Source organism: Lepisma saccharinum, chromosome 2, assembly GCF_977018435.1.
Source record: "Lepisma saccharinum chromosome 2, izLepSacc3.1, whole genome shotgun sequence".
NCBI lineage: Eukaryota > Metazoa > Arthropoda > Insecta > Zygentoma > Lepismatidae > Lepisma > Lepisma saccharinum.
In genome coordinates this window covers 133,419,685-133,440,994 of record NC_139230.1, presented here as the reverse complement: position 1 = coordinate 133,440,994, position 21,310 = coordinate 133,419,685, and the positions used below count along the sequence as shown (strand labels likewise).

The window sequence follows — 21,310 nt, the reverse complement described above, 5'->3', positions numbered from 1 at the left end:
AACAAATGTTGGTCTTCTGTACAGCTACTGTACTTCAACAGTAGAGATACTGTACTGAAACAACAATGTGAATAATGATGCATAATAAAGAAAAGTAAAGAAAAGTGTTCCCCTGTGCTTAGCACCATGCCATGAAGGCATATTTGCTATAAAAAGTTATAAAATTGACTTCAGGAATAGATAGTTTAATTCTTGACACAACATTTTCAATGATTTAGAATGTGCATTGGAAAAACAATATATGAACTGAATTTCTACTGTTTTTCTAATGAATATTACTGAAGTCAGATATATATTAATGAATAAGTTAATAGAACTCTTTCTTAAGAAGTAATTCAATATTAAAGCAGCTAGTTGTTTGAATACATGATAAATCAAGTTGTTTTCTTCAGCATGGAAGTTACATGGTTAATATTATTTTTGTGTAATGCAATTGCAGAAATGAGCAATCTTTTTATCGACATAGTCGACAGTGTTTGCTTGTTGGTTTTTCAAGCATTGAGGGCCAGGTCTTGGTTTGAACTAATTTCTTGCTGTTCTTGTGTGAATATAGGAAGAACAGTATGTCAATTTATGTCTAAATCACCTATTAATCTACTGAAAAGAGTAGACAGAATTTTCAGTAGGGTGATAATATCTCCTAAATCGATAATTGTAGAATAATGATTGTAATTTCTACCGTGAAGGAACGGTCCAAGTTTTATCAGTACTGACAAAAGAGAAAATAATTGCTAAGTATGGGAAGCATGCACCACATGACCACACATATGAACTAAAATGACAGCTTCCTTTCACTGTGCAGCACAAAGTTTAATGCCGTTTATGGTTTGTTGAATTAATCTTTGAATAGAGTCTCTCTTTCTCTTAAATTTGTAATTTTTTAGAAATTAGCAATTCTTATCTGGTTAGCTTTCTGCCATTCCAAAATCCAAAAGAAATTGTTGAAGCAGCACAAACCTTTTCCTGTGCCTATCCCAGACAAGATGAATTCAGCCTTAACATCCTTCCTAATTGCTTTCAGGGCCATATCCACATTGCCCTTCCATCTTATATGTTAGAGGAAATAACACAGGACAACAGTAAATACATTTATTATATAATTTTTTTTACAAGGTTGTAAAATTTATGGAAACTAGATTTAAAGATATGCTCACCTGGCTTTCTTGCACGATGTACAGAGAATTTCTTAAAAGAAATAAGGGCTCAAAACATATGGACATTAATGTACATACATTAAAATATATTTTTTTAAAAATACAATTCATTTTTTTACATTCTCGTTACCTTATTGCAACAAGAAAGACATTTTAACTTAATAATGGTGAGCGTTGGTTTTGAGGAATGGTTTGTCAGTCTCATCGGATTGAAGAGATGTTCCTGGTTTCAGTCTGTGCTGTTCTCTGGAGGCACTACTTCCATCAGCACTAGGACGAAGTACGTGAAATTGTCTGAAAGTGATGCAATGGGAAGTAGATGGTAAACATTAGCTTATTTATATATGTTGTTCTTAAACACTTTAATTATAACTTCTTCCTCATTGACTCGAATTAACTTGCTCATTACTTCACTTTTATTTTAAAAAATACTGGTTGTTTAAAAAGAAATAATCAGCTAGTTGATTTCACTTTCTGAAACATAGCTAATTAGAAAATTTAAGGCTTAATTAGGAATTGAACCTGGATTTAGGGCATTTCATGAGAGTATTTTAGTGCCTTTGACAGTGTGCCTGATGTTGTGAAGTGAGGAATTAAGTCCATATAGGTTTGGGTTCTTGGTCACATGTGGATCATGGGTGATGGAACTGTCAGTCTCTATGCATCTGGTACTCAGGCCCATCTTGGAGATTATCTCCCATGGAATGCTCTCCTGTAAAAGTTGAGCGATACTCTTGCTTTCTGTTCTGGGTATACTGGGGGTCCCGAGTCCAGTTTCATGCACACACAATTGATGAACTTGTCTTGATAGTGTCAGATTTTGAGGTAGCCATTTTTTCTTTCTCTAAGGTGAATTTTATCTTGGGGTTAAATGAAATGCGACACAAACATGTAGAAGAATGCAGAATTCATCAGTTTCATAAGGTGGTGGAACCAAGTACAAGGCTGATTGCTATCCAGGTGTACATTCATGCTGGCTAGCTCACAAAAACTGATTTTGACAAAATATGTTAGAAACTCCTTAGCTTTTACCACACTAAACCGTGAATAAATTGGCACAAGTGACCAAATTTTCTTTTTTGTCGTTGTCTTTCATTTGTGTTTTTCAATACCATGCACATGTGAAGCAGATCTCTGAAGTAACTTTGATCAATGGTGGCTCATTGTTTGTGACGTGGAAAATAGGAAATAGGAACTTTCGTTTTCCGGCCACTGGAACTTCTACTGGCCTGACCACAGCCATGATGGAAATATGAACGCCATCCACTATTGGTTACTTTCACCTCTTGTGACTTGTGCTCTTGTGCAGCAATATCCATGTCAACCCAGGACCCTCCCAAGGAAACGATACTGTTTTTTTCCGTGTATTAACGGGAATGTGCAAAGTATAAAACACACATTTTCTGACTGTGACATTCACTTAAGCGAGCTATTACAATATGACTGTTTAGTTTTCACAGAGTCTTCACACAGTGATGGATAGTGAATTTCCATTTTTAAATCATTTCAATGTATTTAGAAATGACCATGCAAGTAGTCGTGGTGGAGGAGTGATGATCTGCGTTAATGTTAAATGGAATTTCAAAATACGAGGAGACCTAATCCAGGACTGTGAAATTATTTGGACAGAACTCAATATTCAAAAAAATTAAAAAAACTGCCCATTGGATAGTATTATCTCCCACATAAGAACTCTCCCATTTCCATCCACGAAGCCTGCAGGGATTCCATATTAGCAGCAATGACAAGTGGTGATATTATGTTATTTGGTGATTTCAAGCTGTCCATCAATTGGGAAAGCAAAAATACGGGAACTATAAACTGTCAAAATGATCAGTATTTCATTGATACGTTCATTCATGGAATTGGAATTCAACATGCATAAAACGTGTGGTGACAGCAACCTTGACTATGTACTGGCAACCCTGCCTGATATGCAGATAACTCCAGGAAAACAATCTTCTAACCTCCGATCATGACTCACTCGACATCACAACACACCTGCCTACCATGAAGAAAGACAAGGAATCTGCCAAGCTGAACCATCCCCCCCACCACCAACACCTATGGTGTAAAGCTCCATGGAATGTCATCCAGCATGCACTCAATGCCTACCCTTGGTTTTTGTTGATGGAAGAGAAAGTGAGAAAGAGAAAGCTGTTGAGAACTTTGTTGAAATTCTGCATACCACGATAAAATACTTCGTGCCCACTGCAAGACCGAGAACTACCGAATACCCCATCTGGTTCAACAGAGAAGTTCTCTTTGTGTTAAAAAATAAAAGAAAACAGGCTTGGTATCTATGGAAGCAGCACCCTAATGTTCACACACATGGTACCTATTGTGACATCAGACGTCACTCAAAATTCCTACTAAAAAAAATATAGTGAACATTGTAAATAACATAACAACCAAATGTACTAAAAACCCCAAGAGATTCTTCACATTACTAAATTCAAGAATACAAAGCCCACATATACCTAAATAAATTGTTCATAATACTGATATTGCTAGTGGAGAAGAAAGAGCCAAACTTTTCAATGATTTTTTTCATGAGAACTTCTCCCTTCTCTCAGATTCCGACCCTCTCCCCCACATAAATGCTGTCTGTCCTCACACACCATCTTCAATCAAAACATCCTCCAAGGAAATAAAATACCTTCTCAGTTCATTGTCCCTTCACCGGTCCCTAGGTCCAGGTGAAATCCAGACAATATTCCTGCGTAAAACTGCCAACTCCTTGGCTCTTTCCCTGTTTGCCTTACTCAACAAATGCTTCTCTGAGGGTGTGTTTCCGAAAAACTTCAAACGGGCCAACATTGTGCCCATTCACAAAACTGGAGATAAAAAATGTGTAAAACAGTATGTTTAAGATTGTCACTACGCAATGTCTGGTTGATTTTAGAGTAAATAAAAATGGTTGTTGAATATTAAATTCTTGTTGAAACGTTATTTGAAACAATTATATTTCAGAATAAAAAAAAAAGAAAAATAAAACTAAGTGGTAAAGATCTGATGAGAAGCCAAGATGAATGACGCAATTTCCAATACTAGTAGAATTAGTAGTACTGTAGTTAGGTCTTAAATATAAGTAGTGTTGGTGCGCTTCTCGCCAGTGAAACGTAAACATCGTAATTGTTTCTGATGTATCTTATGTATATGAAAGATATTTATGCGAACCTTAGTTGATCCATTCTTGGAATTGCTTAACAAGGAGGTTAGTCAAAGACTTCAGGTGCACCATAACCTTGGTGTGCATACCTCAACCAACAAATTTTGTGAGTTCCATAATTGCATTTGTTCTTATCCATGGAAAGCTTCTAGGGCCCAGTTAAATGCAGGAGCAGAACGTCACAATGTTACGAATGGCTGCATGATTTACTTACGAGCAAACATTTTGCCAGGTGGGTAGAAAATATTACATTACATTGCAACAATTTAATTTAACCTATATGGCCCTAATGGCTTCACCTTTTGTGGAATACTTGTTGTACGTTTCGTCATCTAGTTCTGTCAGAAGTTAGAACTGATCAGTTTTTGAAGGCTTGTCCACACCACAATTTATAGAAAAAACAAGCAAATCTAGAGTACCCCATTATGCTTGAAAGGTGAGGCACCCAAAAATATAAATTTGTGTCTGATGTTTTAAAATTTCTTTAAAAGAATTGCCATAATGATAAAAAAAACATGTTGGTTATTTGCAGTAACAATATTAAAGGTGACGGAAATATCCTAAGCCTACTTTTCCTAAGCTTATTTGAGATTGATTGCCTGATATTGGGTTAGTTTACGTCGCCTTTCTGTCGATTTGTACTAATCATGGCAAAGAGGCTGAGTGATGATATTATGAAATCGATGAAGTGACACTCACAAAGAACATTCAAACATCCCCAGACCGGGATTCAAACCAGGGACCCCTGGCGTCGTGGATTGCTGTGGTAACCACTCCATCACACCTACATGAACTGAAATTGGTTCATTCTGGGAATCACAAGTTATGTATAACAAGAAAGTTATGTTTTATTTGGTACAATAATACAGAATCGTTTACAAACATACTCTTATTGCTAGAGGCATGCATATTTCGGTATTGACGAAAACACGAAATGTGAAATAACACATTGGAATGTTAATTTTTCATGTTTCTGAAAGGTGTGAGGTGCATTTTCCTACCCTGTTTTGCCACGAAATAATGCGAAATGAAGTGCAAAATGCGAAATCGACTCTCAAACACGAAATTTAGAGTTTATTTACTGACACGATACTTTCTGAAGTGAAAATTATCCTGTGAGTTATGCAATTCACGGAAAATTGATTAATTCTGCTGTAAATATTTGAGAAGCAAAAATTGGACCCCTTTATACAGGAATAAACTTAATATTCTGGTAATGACATAAATGTGCTATTAGAAGGGATATGTTTATTTTGTGTAGCAAATGCAGTCTGTAAATCAAATTTGGGATTATATTCACATTTTTTAAAACCAAAATGTCATTTTATATACAGCTTTTTCACCACTATAACAGTGAAATTTTATTTTATTTTATTGAACCTGAAATTGACTCTGTTTTTGTACCGAAATTTTGCTTTTTATTTACAAAAAATATATGCCTCTACTTATTGCAATATAGACAGTGGCGTGCATAAAGGGTGGGGGATAATAATTCCCCTTTGTCCCAGTAAAAAGAATGTCAAAGGTAGGAAAAGTTGGCAAATAGATGGCTGCCTTGGTACGCCACTGTATATAGAGCTTTGTTTTTAAGTCCACTTTATTCACAGGAAAGCTAATTGGGTCTGGGGACTTGCAGTTTAAAGTGGGATCAGAACAACTTGTATCTCAACCTTGCATCAAACACGGGACCCCTTGATTACATGTATGCGACGCTACTATGCTATCCATCAAAGAAAGAAAAACTAAAACTTTCCCACAACTTGTCAAGACATGGAACAAAGAAAAGGAGGAGAAAGGTCTGTTAAACTTCCTGATATGGGAGGAAGTGTGATAATTTACATTGACATTTCCTAATATTTTAAAAATTATTTTCTCAAAAATGGGACAAGGCCCCAAAGCTTTTTCACTTCCTGGTGTTAGTACATATATTCACCTACAAGTTGGCATACTTAGTGTATTTTTACGTTGATGCTGTTTTGAGATAGGCCTAATTCTAATGATGTGGATTTCGCAAATTTTGAGTATTCAAAGGATCTGTATATCTGCTAACAGCATCAGTATCCCAGTAATGTGCTATATCAGATAGCTTGTCCTAATAGTGAGCTTCAATGCCCAGTAAACAAATCTTTGGGGTACTGTTGCTTAACCAAGATATTAAGGCGAGGTGATACAATTACGCACCAATTGTGCATTTATTTTAGTATCGCCCGAATGGGCACTGCTACTAAAACAAACCCTGGTTGTATCCAAGAGTATGAATTTCTCTCCATATTGCAAGTGCAAACATTTTGTTATGTTGATTATTAAGCTGGACACGATGATTGAAAAATATGATGAATAATAATTTTCGGAATCCCATGTATTCCTTATGGGGAATCAACTTCAACATCAAGTTACGGCTAATCAAATGGAAGTTTCGACTTTTCCGCTGGTGAAATTCATCTTCAAACTGCCCTCTTCCTGTTGACATCTCTTTCTATTCCATCGGAAGTTTTATATTCACAAAAGAATGAATCAAATCATACTCCCATATGATCAATGCTTGTTTTTCCCTTGCCTCCTGGCAGTGTTGCCAAACCTGATGGGCATAAAAGAACTAAATTTCACCTTAAATGGAGTTAAAACTGACTCTCATGGAGCTAGATTTACGATGGCTGGATAAAGTGCCTTCTAGGGTAATGTTAGTTGTCAAAGGGGTGGGGCACTGCTATTATCGTTAACTCTAAATTGATGACAATTTATTCTTAGTTTTCAACATCTAGATCCTGCGGCATCGCCCATCTCAATAATCCACTGATGGTGGTATGAAATCGAAAGTATAGAATTCCCTGACGACAATATTATGTCAATTTCACGTCTAGCATTGCACTATAAAGAAGTAGCTGGGGAGATAAGAGAGAATGGCGCGACGCAGCCAATATAAGAATATCATGTCACGTGCAAAATGTATAATTATGACGAAAGGTGGTCTATGTGGGTCGGAACCAGAGATGGCATCATAGTGGGGCACAGGGGGTGGACATCCCAGTTCACAGCCAAACAAGTGCACGAAAGATTGATTGATTGATTTAGTTTATTTTACTTCGCGTTTTGTGCCTCTTGGCTAATTTGTGAAGATGGGGATGAGTGATGAAATTGATGAATGGACATTCGCAAAAAACAAGCCCGAGGGGGAAGGACATTTTTCATGGTCTCAAAATTGCATAATATTAATTTCTCATGACCTACTTCAACATATAAAAAATGAAGTCAATCAAAAAGTACAACTATCCAAATATCTCTTTATTTTTCAAATTTCAAAATAATGGCTCTTAATGCAATATGTGCTGTTTCATGTTCCTTGTCGCTTCAGTCTTAAAGTTCTCAGTGTCTGTTTCAGAAGTAATCGTACATATTACAAACATAAAATATTTGCACAACCCGTCAGAAGTCCCTAGTTGATAATAATTGTTATTAATACTGATCTACTAATACTAATTTTCAGGGACGTAGTTAGGTTGATCAGTTCGGGGGGGCCCAAAACATAAGATATTTTTTCTATCAAACCATTAAAAACTAAAAAACTATTAATATACCATATAGGCCTACACAAGTATATGTACAGTATGTGTGTGTGTGTGTGTGTGTGTGTGTGTGTATAATCTTGTTGGATGAGAACATTATTTTCTGCTGTAGCCCCCAAAAATTTACGGATATAGACTCGCGAAATCCACGGCCATTATTCGGGAATCTAAATGCAGAATGAACTTATTAACTTAATGGCATCTAGACAGTCTTTAAAAATCCATGTATTTTCTCTTATGTTAGATTTTTGAGACACCAAAAACAATGTCATTAGTCCTTACTCCTTAGATTTGTAAATTTGCTCGAAGAAAATTAAGAAGTAGAGAAAACCCTCTTCCGTGGGTTTAGATATAAAAGGGTGCTGGTATTAGGTGTACGTACAAGTATGACAATGGTGCGAAAATGAAGTAATGAGTTCAAGGTAGGAATCCCATGTATATTGTTTATACCAGAATCGAATCCGGCGGCCTATAGTGCAAGGCGACACCCTTAACCACTATTCTATGGGACATGCACGAGTCTTCTGTGGCGTCGTACTGTACACATTGGAGAATGTTGACGATATATATGAAATTTTATGCACACATCTAGTTTCTTAAAAGTAATCTTCTTTGCACGTGCAAAACTGAATATACGATGGCAATAGAAACAACAAAATTCCCGCGCGCTCAAATTATTGCGCTCTAGTCTTTCAAGCTTCGATCCCTGGTAGAAACTCCAAAATTTCTGTGATGGCCTAACATCGTGAGGACAATTGAGAAGCTACTTGAAATCGATATGTAAGCGAATTCCACTCTCAAAACTAGATGGGACTCAATGCGATGACCGAATGGAAAAACACTTAGGAGGCTTTGTCCTTCAAAATTAATTTTACTGAATAACTGTACTTTTCTTTAGAGGACCTAAACATGGCTTTTTTGCACAGTACAATGTTGTTTTCTTTCACCCTACTTTTATAGTTTTCATTCAAAGAATTCCACTCCCAATGCATGAGCATGACGCACTACGAAACCAGAGGTCCAAGGTTCGGACCTTGGACAGGTGTGGTTGGATCATGTCTCGCATTGCTATTCCTTCAGTCTCTTCGTCGCATTTAACACAAGAGGTAGAAAAGCGGCGTAAAATAACGAAAAAGAAATTATTGATTGACTTGGTTCATTTTACTTCACTTATCTGACACTTTTTGGCTAATTGTGAAGATGAGAATGAGTTAAGATTAACTTGATGAAAGGACCATCACAAAAAAGACACATTCTCAGGCCGGGATTCGAACACTGGACATTCTGCTTCGTAGCATAACCTGCTAACCACTCCACCACGGAGTTGTCAGCCCAAATAGAAATGAAAATTAGAAAATGCCATCTTGAATTTGCAGGAACCGAGTTCACCAGCAAGGGCAAAAGTTATCGCTCCCACTACGATGGACAAATAACAGAAAATGCTTGATAAGTAATTTGGCTCTCCGTATTTCATGTAAGTAAGTATGTAAGTAACTATTATTCGCTATACAACTTTGGATTAATTTTATTTGTATGTCTAGTCAACTTTCCCGCCTAAGCAGCAGCCACAGCATCTGCATTTGCGGGTGGAGGCGAGAGTTGTTAAAGGTCCAGGAATTTTAAATACATTCAATTCCCATCCAGGAGAGAAAATTAGCAAGCGTAAATGGGTTCTGGACCGTAAGGAACCTCTTCATCGGTAACATTGTCAATTCGGTCCATGAATTTTTTTCCAGATGAATTTAATTTCGGTTCAGTAACCTTACTTCCTGAAGAATTTAAATACTGTCAACGAAAATTTTTTTCCGGATCAGTTTAAATACGGTCAAAGTTCCATATTGAAATGGAACAATTCGCAACTTGGTATGAATTTAGATTGTGCGAGAGAAAAGGTTCCGGTCCTATAATGGAATCCTATAGAAAAAAATAGAATGTATGCGTTCCCTAATCTTTAACAATCCCAGGGTTGTAAATGGTCCAGTTATTGTAAATAAATTCATTTCACATCTGGGGGAGAAAATCAGCAAGTGTAAATGGGTTCTAGGCCTCAATTTGGTACAGTAACCTTTTTTCCGTATGAATTTAAATACGGTGCAGGAACTCATTTTTCGGTAAAATTTAAATACGGTCCAGGAACCTTGTTTTGCATCTGAATTTAAACACTGTCCAAGAATCCTTTTTCCAGGATCAATTAAAATTCGGTGCAGGAATTTTTTTCCGGATCAATTTAAATACGATCGAGTAACCTTTTTTTAATATTAACAAATGAAAATTATATTAAAGAGGAAATAAAAAGTAAGCTTAATTCAGGAAATGCATGTTACTTCTCTCTTCATAAACTTTTGTCTTCTCATTTAATATCTAAGAAACTAAAAGTTAAAATATACAAAACAGTAATGTTGCCTGTAGTATTATATGGATGTGAAACTTGGTCCCTTACATTGAAAGAAGAACATAAGTTGAGAGTATTTGAAAATAAGATTCTTAGGAAAATCTTTGGACCTAAAAGGGATGAGGAGACAGGTGAGCGGAGAAGGTTACATAATTTAGAACTACATAATTTGTATTCATGTCCAGATATTATTAGAATAATTAAATCAAGAAGACTTAGGTGGGCAGGCCATGTGGCACGAATGGGAGAAGAAAGAGGAGTTTACAGGATTCTTGTTGGGAAACCTGATGGCAAGAGACCTGTAGGAAGACCAAGATGAAGATGGAGGGACAACGTTGAGATGGACCTAAGGGAAATTGGTAGGGATGAAAAAGAGTATATAGAACTTGCTCAAGATAGGGAAAGATGGAAGGCCTGTGTTGCTGCAGCCATGAACCTTCGGGTTTAAGAAGGCTAGGGAGTTAGTTAGTTAACCTTTTTGTAATGGAACAATACACTACTAGGACCGAATTTAAATTGTGCGAGAAGAAAGGTTCCGGTCCTGCAACGGAACTCAATAAAACCCATAGAACTTATGGGTAGATGGACCTTTGACAACCCTGGTGGAGGCTAAATAAAGAAAAATCACAAAATATGCAGAATTTTGAAACGTATTATTTCTAGAGCATGCACACTACTATAAAATGTTGACTACATACCTCGTTTCCTTCCTTAATTGAAATGTGACTTATTCTTCATCACATGTGAGATCAACCACCCTAGGAGTCAAACCCGGTCTCCTGTGTGGTAGTCGGACACCAATTTAGAAAGTCAATGTGTTGGGCATTTGGTCGATCAGTCGATCATACATACTTCAAGTTTTTTGAGAGGAAAACAAGCTGGCAGCTTCACACTCGAAATTTCACTTCGCCTACCCCCGTGGCGGAGTGGTTAGCACATCGTGCTACGATGCCAGGTGTGCCGGGTTTGAATTCCGGACTGAGCATGGGTGTTTGTTGTGTCCATTGATCAATTTAATCATATCATCACTCATCCCCATCTTCGCAATTAGTCAAATGTGGCAGAAGAGCAAAGTAAAATGAACCAAATCGATCGAAACTTCACTCGCAATACATGAAAATGAGATCTCAAGCCTACCGGAATCTCACGTTTACAGAAGCTAACTATGAAACCACTTCTTGGATCAAACTGTACTTAGAACTAGCTGACAGTCATCAATTGTCGACCAATCAACACAGTAGGGCAAAAAGAAGCAGATGTTTCTTGAAAATGAGTGGAAAGTTACCAAGGAATTATATAAAGTTGGTTACATTACAAAGGCTTATTATGGCCTTTCCCTTCATTGCAGGTTATGAGCACAAGGGTTGAGTGTGGGAACCTGAAGGAACCGCGACATCTTTGTCATTCATCTTCCGCCAGAAAAGGGACAAACAGTAGAATTTTGTCTGTTGCAATTTGAAAACCTATGTCCATGCTGAACCATAAAGTAATTAACCCAGAACGTCCTAGCTACCTGCAGTGCGTTTCGGCGTGGCCGATAACCAGAGCCAGATGAAAAGAAGATTTTGTGGGAAAGGGTGACCTGGCTTAGGCCCCCTGGTGTGCTTGAAGGAAAAGTGTGTTTTCAAAAGGTCCCCGACTTCCCAGAAAGGGACCGCCTACCAATGCATCCGTTTGTGTTCAACCAAAGTGTATGTCACCGTAGGATCCGAGCGCTTCGAGTTCTGTTGGTTGCGGGACTTCTTGAGTCTTTTGTCAACATGGTACCAGAGTTTCTTTCTACCAAGGTCGTTGCACCATTGAATCGGCTCTTCAGCTTGAGTGGCAAAAGACATGTTGTACGGAGAAAAGTTGCACCGGAAAAACGATGAAACCTGTATATCATCCACAGATATTTATTCGGGGGTGGTCCCTTTGACAAAACATCAATATTCTCAAAATTCGTCGAACGGACTGTGTAAAACATTGCAATACTACAAAAACTGAACCTGCTCTGCAACACAAGGAAAATGCCTAATTTAGCAATCAATGTGCCTTTGTTAAGTTGGTAAGTTCAGTATGGCACTACATTTTAAATAATGCTTATGGAATGAATCAATAAAGTTTGTTAAATGACAACGACTCCTTACTACAAAAATATAATTATTATTTACGGATATCCCCTATAACGGTTGGGGGTTCGACGTGCTGACCCCACGTCCCCCCATTACTGGTTAAAGATCTCCACACCTCTAAATTTTTAGGTAGGATTGTGGGAACGACTGGCAGTCGGGAGATAGACCAATGCCCTTCCAGGGCTGTCATACCACGGGTTATTATATATTTATAGATGCTTAAATATATGTGCAACCTCACATGTCTTTCCAGTGACATGTTGCAAGGGTTTGTTATTGTACTTGACTCAAAAAAATAAGCTTACTGTGTGAGGCAGATTCATACGAACCAAGAATACCCAAAATAATAACAATAATAATAATAATAATTTACTTACCGGAACTTTTCTAACGTTGGAAGCGGCCCCGGCGCCCACCCAGCGTCGAATAACATGGGTACCTGGGGGAAACCCTGGGGGATAAAGGCGGTCAGGGGCGTGATGCTGATCACATCACCCCCATTCACGACCGGATCAAGAAAGTGTGGGGCGTTACCCCCACACCCCCTATACGCCTTCATGGTGTGGTGCTATGCACAGGGGAACACTTTACTTTACTTTTTACTTCAACATTACAAAAATGTATTTACTTGTTCTTTCTTAAATGTTTTTTAGCCCACTTTATGCACATTAAGGCTAATCGGGACTGGACCTACAGTTTAAAGTAAGATCCGGACCATTGTGTACCTCCCCCCATGTATCAAACCCGGGACCCCTCGATTACAAGGCAACAACACTATCGCTGCACAATCGGGGAGGCATCGTTTGTTAAGGAGGATTCTCAAAATTGGTCTTCACGATATCGAGGAAAATATGCGACTCGAGAAATCGTAAAGTTTGTGAAGATAATTACTTTTAACACGTTGCGTGTTTTAGACTGTTTCAATAGTAGAATAGATATTTGGTGCGAATAATACTACTTACCCGCAGATATGAGGCATCCTGCCACCATTATACTTATTTAGCATGTATTGCGCTCTGATTCGGGACCAGTTGTAACTGCTTGCATATATGTGGTCTACCTCTGCACAAGCGGTCGTTCTTCAATCTATTCAAGCTCAAAACATTGTTTGGACGCAACGGCAACACTCAACACCCAACCCTGCCTGTTGTTGACCGGTGACTGCTAGGGGTGGAAAGACCGTTCCCTCAAAATTTCGAGAAACAACGAAGATCTAGGTTCCTAGACTAACATCCACTATAGCTAAAACCTGGAAAACGAGAAGGTAATGTGCTTTTGGGTTCGTGCCACTCAAATTAAGAACAGTGTTTCTAACTGAAAGAAAAAATTACTGAAAAACTATTTTGCAATATTTGTCATTAAAGTAAAATTTTCAGCAAATGTAGAACAGTTTGCCGGGGCCACGTGAACGTTTCGGGGGGCCAGTGCCCCCTGCCACCTCCTAACGACGTCCCTGCTAATTTTTATTATTAAAATAGCATTTAATTTTCTAAATATAATATTCTTACCCATCCAGGCACGTATCCAGAGGAGGGGCTCAGGGGTCTTGAGCTCCCTCAGAAACTTTTTGATTTACGCTTGATAAAATGATGTTTTTGGCTTGTGTGTGTGAAATAATATATTGTGATTATAATTTAAGGAGAGATATAATTATTGAGGAAAGGCGGAGAATGTTCTAGAACCCTGAGGGATAACCCTGTTATTGATAATATTGTATGTAAACTTTTCTTGTTCTTTCAGTGTTGTCGCAACGAACTTGAGCATTATTTAAAGATTTGTCAGCATTTGGAAGTTGCACAACAAAGCACTGATGAAGGTAGCACCATGAGTCGGGCAATTCGTTGCATTACTAATTCTCTGAAAAGCTTGAGAGGGAACGTTCTTAAATAGGAGGTGAAGTCGAACTACTGTCAGTATTAACAAAACATTTTATGTGCGTAACATTCCAGAATATAATATGAATATAAATACGAGAATTCAATTTCACAGTTGGTCTGTACAACAGAATAATTCAATAAGACTTCAGGAGGAAGTGTGACAGTCGATTAGTGATGAGTCAGTGTTCATTGAAAGTTTTATAAGATGTAGAGATTCAGGTTGGAAAGGGGGGGGGAGAGGACTAGTGATACATTTTCCTGGAAAGTGCTGAAGTCTACCACTAGTACAAGTTCGGGTCCAAAGCTGAAGACATTGCCGACAGTGTAGTGCTAGTTTCGGGTCATGAGCCGAAGAGATTGAAGGTCTCTAAAGTAAATATTTCAGCAGTAATGGGCATTGGAGCATCATTTAAAAAAAAGAAAAAAAAAGAAAAATAAATAAGCTGCACAGATCGACTGAAAATCTAAGTTTTGAGTGACGATTTATTAGTGACCGAATCAAGTTTCGTGTATGCAGTCCAAGAGTTTTGTGGGTTAAAAAAGGACTTTTAAGTCAACTGTTTTGGAAAAACACTCAAACAATATCTACGACAAAGGGGCAGCCATGAAGGCCGAAAATTTTATGAATGTCGAGAAGAGAAAGCAAGAAGATGTTGCATATGTGGAAATTTTAGCTGAAAAAGCAAGCTCAATCATGATTTGAAGACCAGGATCTCTGGCATATACCGTGGCATTCTTTGTTCTACCAAGTGAGCTACCGAGTCACCCTTGGCTTTGCTTGATCTTTTGCTGTCGCTGTAGAGCAATGGCACGAGCCTGCATTTTCCGCTAAGATTTCTGCATAGCACATCTCTTGTGTGTGCCCAACCGTAAGATGTTGCCTGTTTAATTAACAAGCACAGAAAAAGGAAATAGAATAAAACTAAGGGACATTCCCACTGGTTGACAAGATATTTTTCTTCTGTGGTCAACACTAGCTGCCATTTCAAGGTGACAATGAGATTGACTCACCAGGTTTCACACCAAAGCTACGTGCTATAGGTGTCGCTTGAGGATTTCACAAATCGAACACAGGCTTGTGCAGCCTGTCGTGCCGCTATGGTGTGAAAAGTTTCTGTTGATTGGGTCACTCATTGCAAATGACGTGTGTGCCTTCGGTTTGAATTCTTCCTAAATCTTGAAGATCCAAGTCACAAGGATGGAAAATTAGGATTTTTTTTAAGGTTACGTTTCAAAGGCAGGCAACAACACCATAAAGGATCATATCCAAACCTGGGAGAACACATACGAATGAATTGTCCATTGCATAACAGCTTCGTGAAATGGACACACATATACTGAGATGGTTTCGGCACAGACACAACATTCGTACATTGAAACAGAGGAGTCGAGTGATAAAAAATGTCCCGATATCACGTTCTGCCAAAAAAATAATAATAAGAAATAAAAATAGAAAAAAAATTAAAAATAAAACAGCAACTTAAACAGTGGCAGATTTAGGAGACAGTTACTATGGCTTTTAAATGCCTTTGTCTACCAAGAGAAAGTAAACTTTTCATGTCCCCTCCACCCACCCCCCACCGTTTTGGAACTGAATCGCCACCATCGACCTTAAACCTTGTGAGGTTCTATCTATACTCCTGTATAAAAATGATGTTTATCCCCCCCGCCCCCCCGAAAAGAATTTCTGGATACATGCCTGTACCCATCCATTTTGGCCTCTTCTCATAGTACACGAGAGCTATGTAGACTAAAATTCCAGCAACTATGAATGTGATTGTAAATAGATATTCCATTGTTGGATCTGTGACAATAGGAACAAATGTCAGGAATACTGCCACCATCATGATTAAAATTGGAATTACGATAGGAACATAGAATAAGGATAAAAATCAGACATATTCATACACTACACACACACAAGGAAAAGTAACAGTTATGGGCAGCTAATAATGGCAGTTAGAAGTTTTAAAAGGTGTTAGTAAATAGCAGTACTGGCAAACTGTAGATATGTTGCTCATACCCATCTGAGTATCAAAACAGTGTGCTTTATTTGAAAAACTACTTTCTGCAAAGAATATTATATACAATTGGGTAGATGTGGTCTCTTCGAGATGCTCAAATTTATGGATATAGTTTTGAATTTAGTATTCAAGACCTTTAAAAAAAAATTAAATTAAAAGAAGATTTTGAAAAATGAAAAAAAATATCTTCATTGTTACAAGAAATAATAACTTCCCATTAATTATAATCACTTTATTCTTTTGTATGAACTCACGAGTGAAATTGTAATACCATTCTCCAACAATAGCAGTGAAAAAGGGCTTATTATCTTTCCGATAGTGAGTTTTGTATGCACAGAACTTACTTGTATGGTCTCTTGACATCTTTCTTTGTCCTTCTCATAATAATCAAGGATACCATGGCCACTCCATAGAAGATTCATATGAGGAAACTGGCAAAGTCAATTAGCATGGTTATGTTTCCTGACAATATCAGTATGAGTGTTAACAATCCCTGCAAAGAAAAATAATATTTTTATCAGAACAAAAGTTGAAAAATAATTGCTAACAAATTTCTAGAAAAAATAAGAACATGCTAATTTTTTCTTCTGTTGCCCACACCATGTGCCTCACCATGCTTACATTTAACCTACGAATTTTCTTTCAGAAATGTGGTTTGCTTTACTCATTTTTGTATAGGAACAAGGTGATACCACTTATCAATTTCTGCTGATACCAGTAACAATACTTGAACATTAGAGTAGAGGCGGCAAATGTGGAATGTTCGGCCAAAATGGAATACCATGATTTTTACAACAACATACGTCTACCATCTTTCAGGGTAGTTTAGAAATATCAGACTGTGTGCACAAATGGCAGCATTGATGCAACTCATGCTGTCCACTGTGAATTTTTGAAGACAGAGCACATAAAGCTGTCTTGGAGGGAAAGGACTTTTTTTGTTACTGTCGTTTTGTACACACAAAGCAAACACAAGGTAAGATTTCTGCAAGTGCTCTCTGTATCATTCTTCACCAATGTCATAGCTAAATAACCATTATCAATTATTAGGTGTCCTGGAAGTTTCCGTTCCTATCTCATATGAGATAAAAAAAAGAAAAAAATAGTTTGTGGGTAATGTAGAATAGGTGAGCGTGGTTAATGTGGAATGCTATTCCACATTACCCTCTATTTTTCAGGCCTTGATACATTTTGTTAAAATCACATTTTTATAGTTTTATGACTTCCTGCATGCAGTTATATGGTACCACTAAATGGCAGAGAATGTTTATCATCAAGTTGTCAGGTGAGTGTGTGTGTGTGTGTGTGTGTGTGTGTGTGCGCGTTTGCAGATTGGTCGACACGGGGAACTGCATGTGTTTACACATCTTTTTTATGGGGAACCAAATCGTTTCTGGGGAACTGACTGCGGTTCCCTGCAAAAAAAAAATGCCCAAAAACCATTGGAAAATAACGTTATAATACCGTGGGAGAAGTTTTACATGAATATTTGATGTTCCCCAGAAAATCGATTTTCAACGAGTTGCCTGTGTTAACCGTGTGTAACTTTTAGTTCATATTCTGCTATCCAGAGGTCTCTGGAAATGCTGCTTGGCATGTGTCTCGGTATCAGATGTGTTTCGCTCCGCAGCATGGCCAGGTCAGTGTCCGCAGATGATGGATAGAGGGAATTTCCCTTGTTGGAGAGATTTTATTTCCGGATGGAAGAAACTTGAAGGGGCAATGAAACAGTGTGAAAGGAAGTAATATTCTTCAAAATTCTGCTCTGCAACATTTGAGATGCTATTCGCTTCATTACAGCTATATCTGTGAATGTCCTGGCGATCCAGACGATTTTAAAATGCTTCAAATTGAGGATTTTTTTCGAATTTTGTGTGGGATTTTGTGGTTGTCACTTCATCTGCTTTGCTCATGCCGCGTAGTTAAGCAGTTGGATTGCTTTTCTTAAAAATGGACAAGAGATCGAAGAAAAGAAGAAGAAAAGAAGGTAAGTTTTCTTTATTAATTTAGGTTTGTTCTATTAACATTTGGTCACCTGTGTCTTTACATTTTAGTGCAGCTGAACTTGATTTGTTCGACAAGACTGAAAACAAGTAAAAAAAAATTACAAACGTTCATAAATTTTTGTATGCCGTGCACATGTGTTGGAATATACAATTTTAATAATACGGTTTAACACTCACGGGTGGCACATTTTTTACAGCGGATGTTAATTTAGAGAAAAACATTTGTTCTTCAGCAATACAGATTACAAGGTAACTTAAACAAATCACGTTAAAATATATAATTCGTGCTCATGGATGAAAATTCCAGTAAAATTATTTGCTTTCTCAATATTGTAAGCAAACACACGATGTGAACATTGAAAAAGAAACGAAATTTCAGGCTGTTTACCCACCGTACCCCCTCGAGAATTACGTTGAAATTTGTATTAATCGAAAGATTTTGATGTTCTTATGTAATATAAAATTAGTTCCAGCACAAATAACAGAGATATTTGATCACAAAGTATGACCCGCGTAAGCAAAAACCTAGTGCTTTCACCACTTTTTATTATTAAAACCCTTTGTATGCACACTCAAATAGCGAAAGAACACGTTTATAATAACTATTGGCACCAAACTTCAGCAAAATAAAAAAAAAATAATTGTCTGACTCGACCAGAAACCAAGAACTTCTGCTCGCACAAGTTACATTTCAATCATAATTTCTCCAGCAAATAATACTTAGCGAAGCTTTTAATTTTGCTAATTAATTTGCCCAAGCTTCGAACTTGCTCCCACAATCATTTCTAGTATTCTAAAGCACTTAATAATGCTCCTATAAAAATTGCAAAAAAAAAAAAAAAATGATTAGGCATTCGGAACTGTTATCCTTTATGTGTTAAAGTTAGTAAAGTGTAAACAACACATAATTTTAACGGCTTACATCTTTCTCATAATTGCTATTTGTTTCGATGCGTGCTGTGTTCAATTGTAGGATTAGTCTTCCTTCGCAAATACTATACTTACGATTTTCCCTTATGCCAGGCAAACACTGGAATGCATGTATCCCATTAAACTGGTAGATTTCACTAAATTCTATTACAGATTTTGTTGTGTTGTGGAACATATTCAAATATATGCTGTTACGTAAAGACTTGTTCAGAGCTGTGTATCTTGCATCTAGTTGTCATGTTGTCATTCTTACATTCACACATTCAAAATCCTTATAAGCAGACAGTTGCAACTAGCACCCTGCACAAGCAAGCCTCTTTCTGTTCATACCAGGAGATAAATATGTTCGCTCTGCAATATGTCAGCTTTGAAAAGCAGAGTTTCTGCCCCCACAATGGAAAATGCTCAATCAGTTATGATTGTTACATTTATATTATCATGTGATGTATGTATTAACAAATATTAAATACTGTATATTTAAAAATTGCTCTTGTTTTTGAAGGAAGAATATAAGTATGTCACACAGAATATAGGCATTTACAAAATACATATCATTTATTTTTGCACAAACATTGTTGAAAATAAAGGACAAAGTTAATGTTTTCTGTTATCAGTAGGATTTTGTGATATTTTATTTACCATCAATGATAGCACGCTTACTTATTTTTAATTAATTATTTTGAAGAGTGCATTTTCCTTAATTCTAAATGCAATACAAAATGCTTAGTATGAAAGTTTTTATTCACAATACTAAGCACATTGTTTTGCTTTTGGTTGAGGATTGCAACATGTTGTAACATCCTACTTGTTTCAGTATAGCAGGATACACTTCGTATTACTTTGCCATCTTACTCAGGAAGGTCATACGCCTCCATAAATAAGGAAATATGGGACAATATTTGGCAAATTGAACATTTCTTTGACCACCCTGCCATATTATATGTGGGATGTGCATGTGAATCATGAATCGTTTAAAAAGCAGACTGTCTTATGTTAATATGAAATTTCATTTTTATCTCTTACAGATTGCTGGACTTTAGTCCAGTACTCAGAAGATAACATTCTACAAATGTGTCCCATAGACTTGGAAAAAGACTGTATAGATGAATATAAGCCACGATTAACAAAATTGATAAAATGGCGAGACGGAAGAAAATACCCAGCAAAGATTTCAATGGTTGGATGTAAGTAACTTGATGATAAAAAAAATTTAAAAATCCTGCAGCAGGAAGAAACATGGTATATATTTAATATCCATTAAGAAGATCACATAATGAAAATTGCCATCTTGTACATGTTGTATAAGTTTATGTGCCTAGTCATGTTGTTTAGAACAATGTTTATATTCCATTATTATCAAATGACCATTTACATTGACTTAAAAAAAAACATTTCAGTGCTAGACTTTTGTGAAATCTACTGATATAAGTATGCTTTCCTCATAGGTACCTACATAAATTTGTTTTAGCACACAAATGATCTGTACATGCACATGAAAGCTGTGTATATGTCACTATCTAGGTACTTTGTTCTCTGTAATGAAAGGAGAACTGGAGAAATAAAAAGAAATGTCTACATTTTTTATAAAGACTTGGAACTAAAAATTCTTCCATCATAGTTCAATGTGGTAACCACTGAAGCATGATATCAGCAAGCAGCACTTGACGTTGATTTATTGAGCTCTGTATCTAACTGAGGGGATTCTTCTAAGGTTTATCATGGTGACAGTGAGGCAGTCTGGGTTATGCTTTGTGAAAATTTTGATAGCTGAGTAGATAACATCCCTGCCTCCACATCCCCTCTCACTTAGAGCACTGCAGCAAGAAGAACATAGAAGACCATACTTGGTTTCAGTGGATGTGTTTCAAGAAATTGCTTACAGTTGTGTAGAATTATATTTTTTGTGATTACAGAGTGTGTAATCATTACCATGCTCCAGTTAACTTTATCCCTTAGGACAGTGGTTTCCAAAGTGTGTTGCACCGTGCCCTGGGTGGCTGTGGCCACAGTGGCACCATTCCAAAATATTCCAATATTTTCACTGAAATGATATATGATTGTTCCAAATATGTGCTTAT

At 37.1% G+C, this 21,310-nt stretch overlaps 1 pseudogene; it reads right to left on the bottom strand.

Annotated features, from left to right (window-relative positions):
- Nucleotides 1-1,383: 1,383 nt before the first annotated feature.
- Nucleotides 1,384-21,310, bottom strand: part of LOC145983652 (b(0,+)-type amino acid transporter 1-like) — a 110,205-nt pseudogene continuing 90,278 nt past the window's right edge.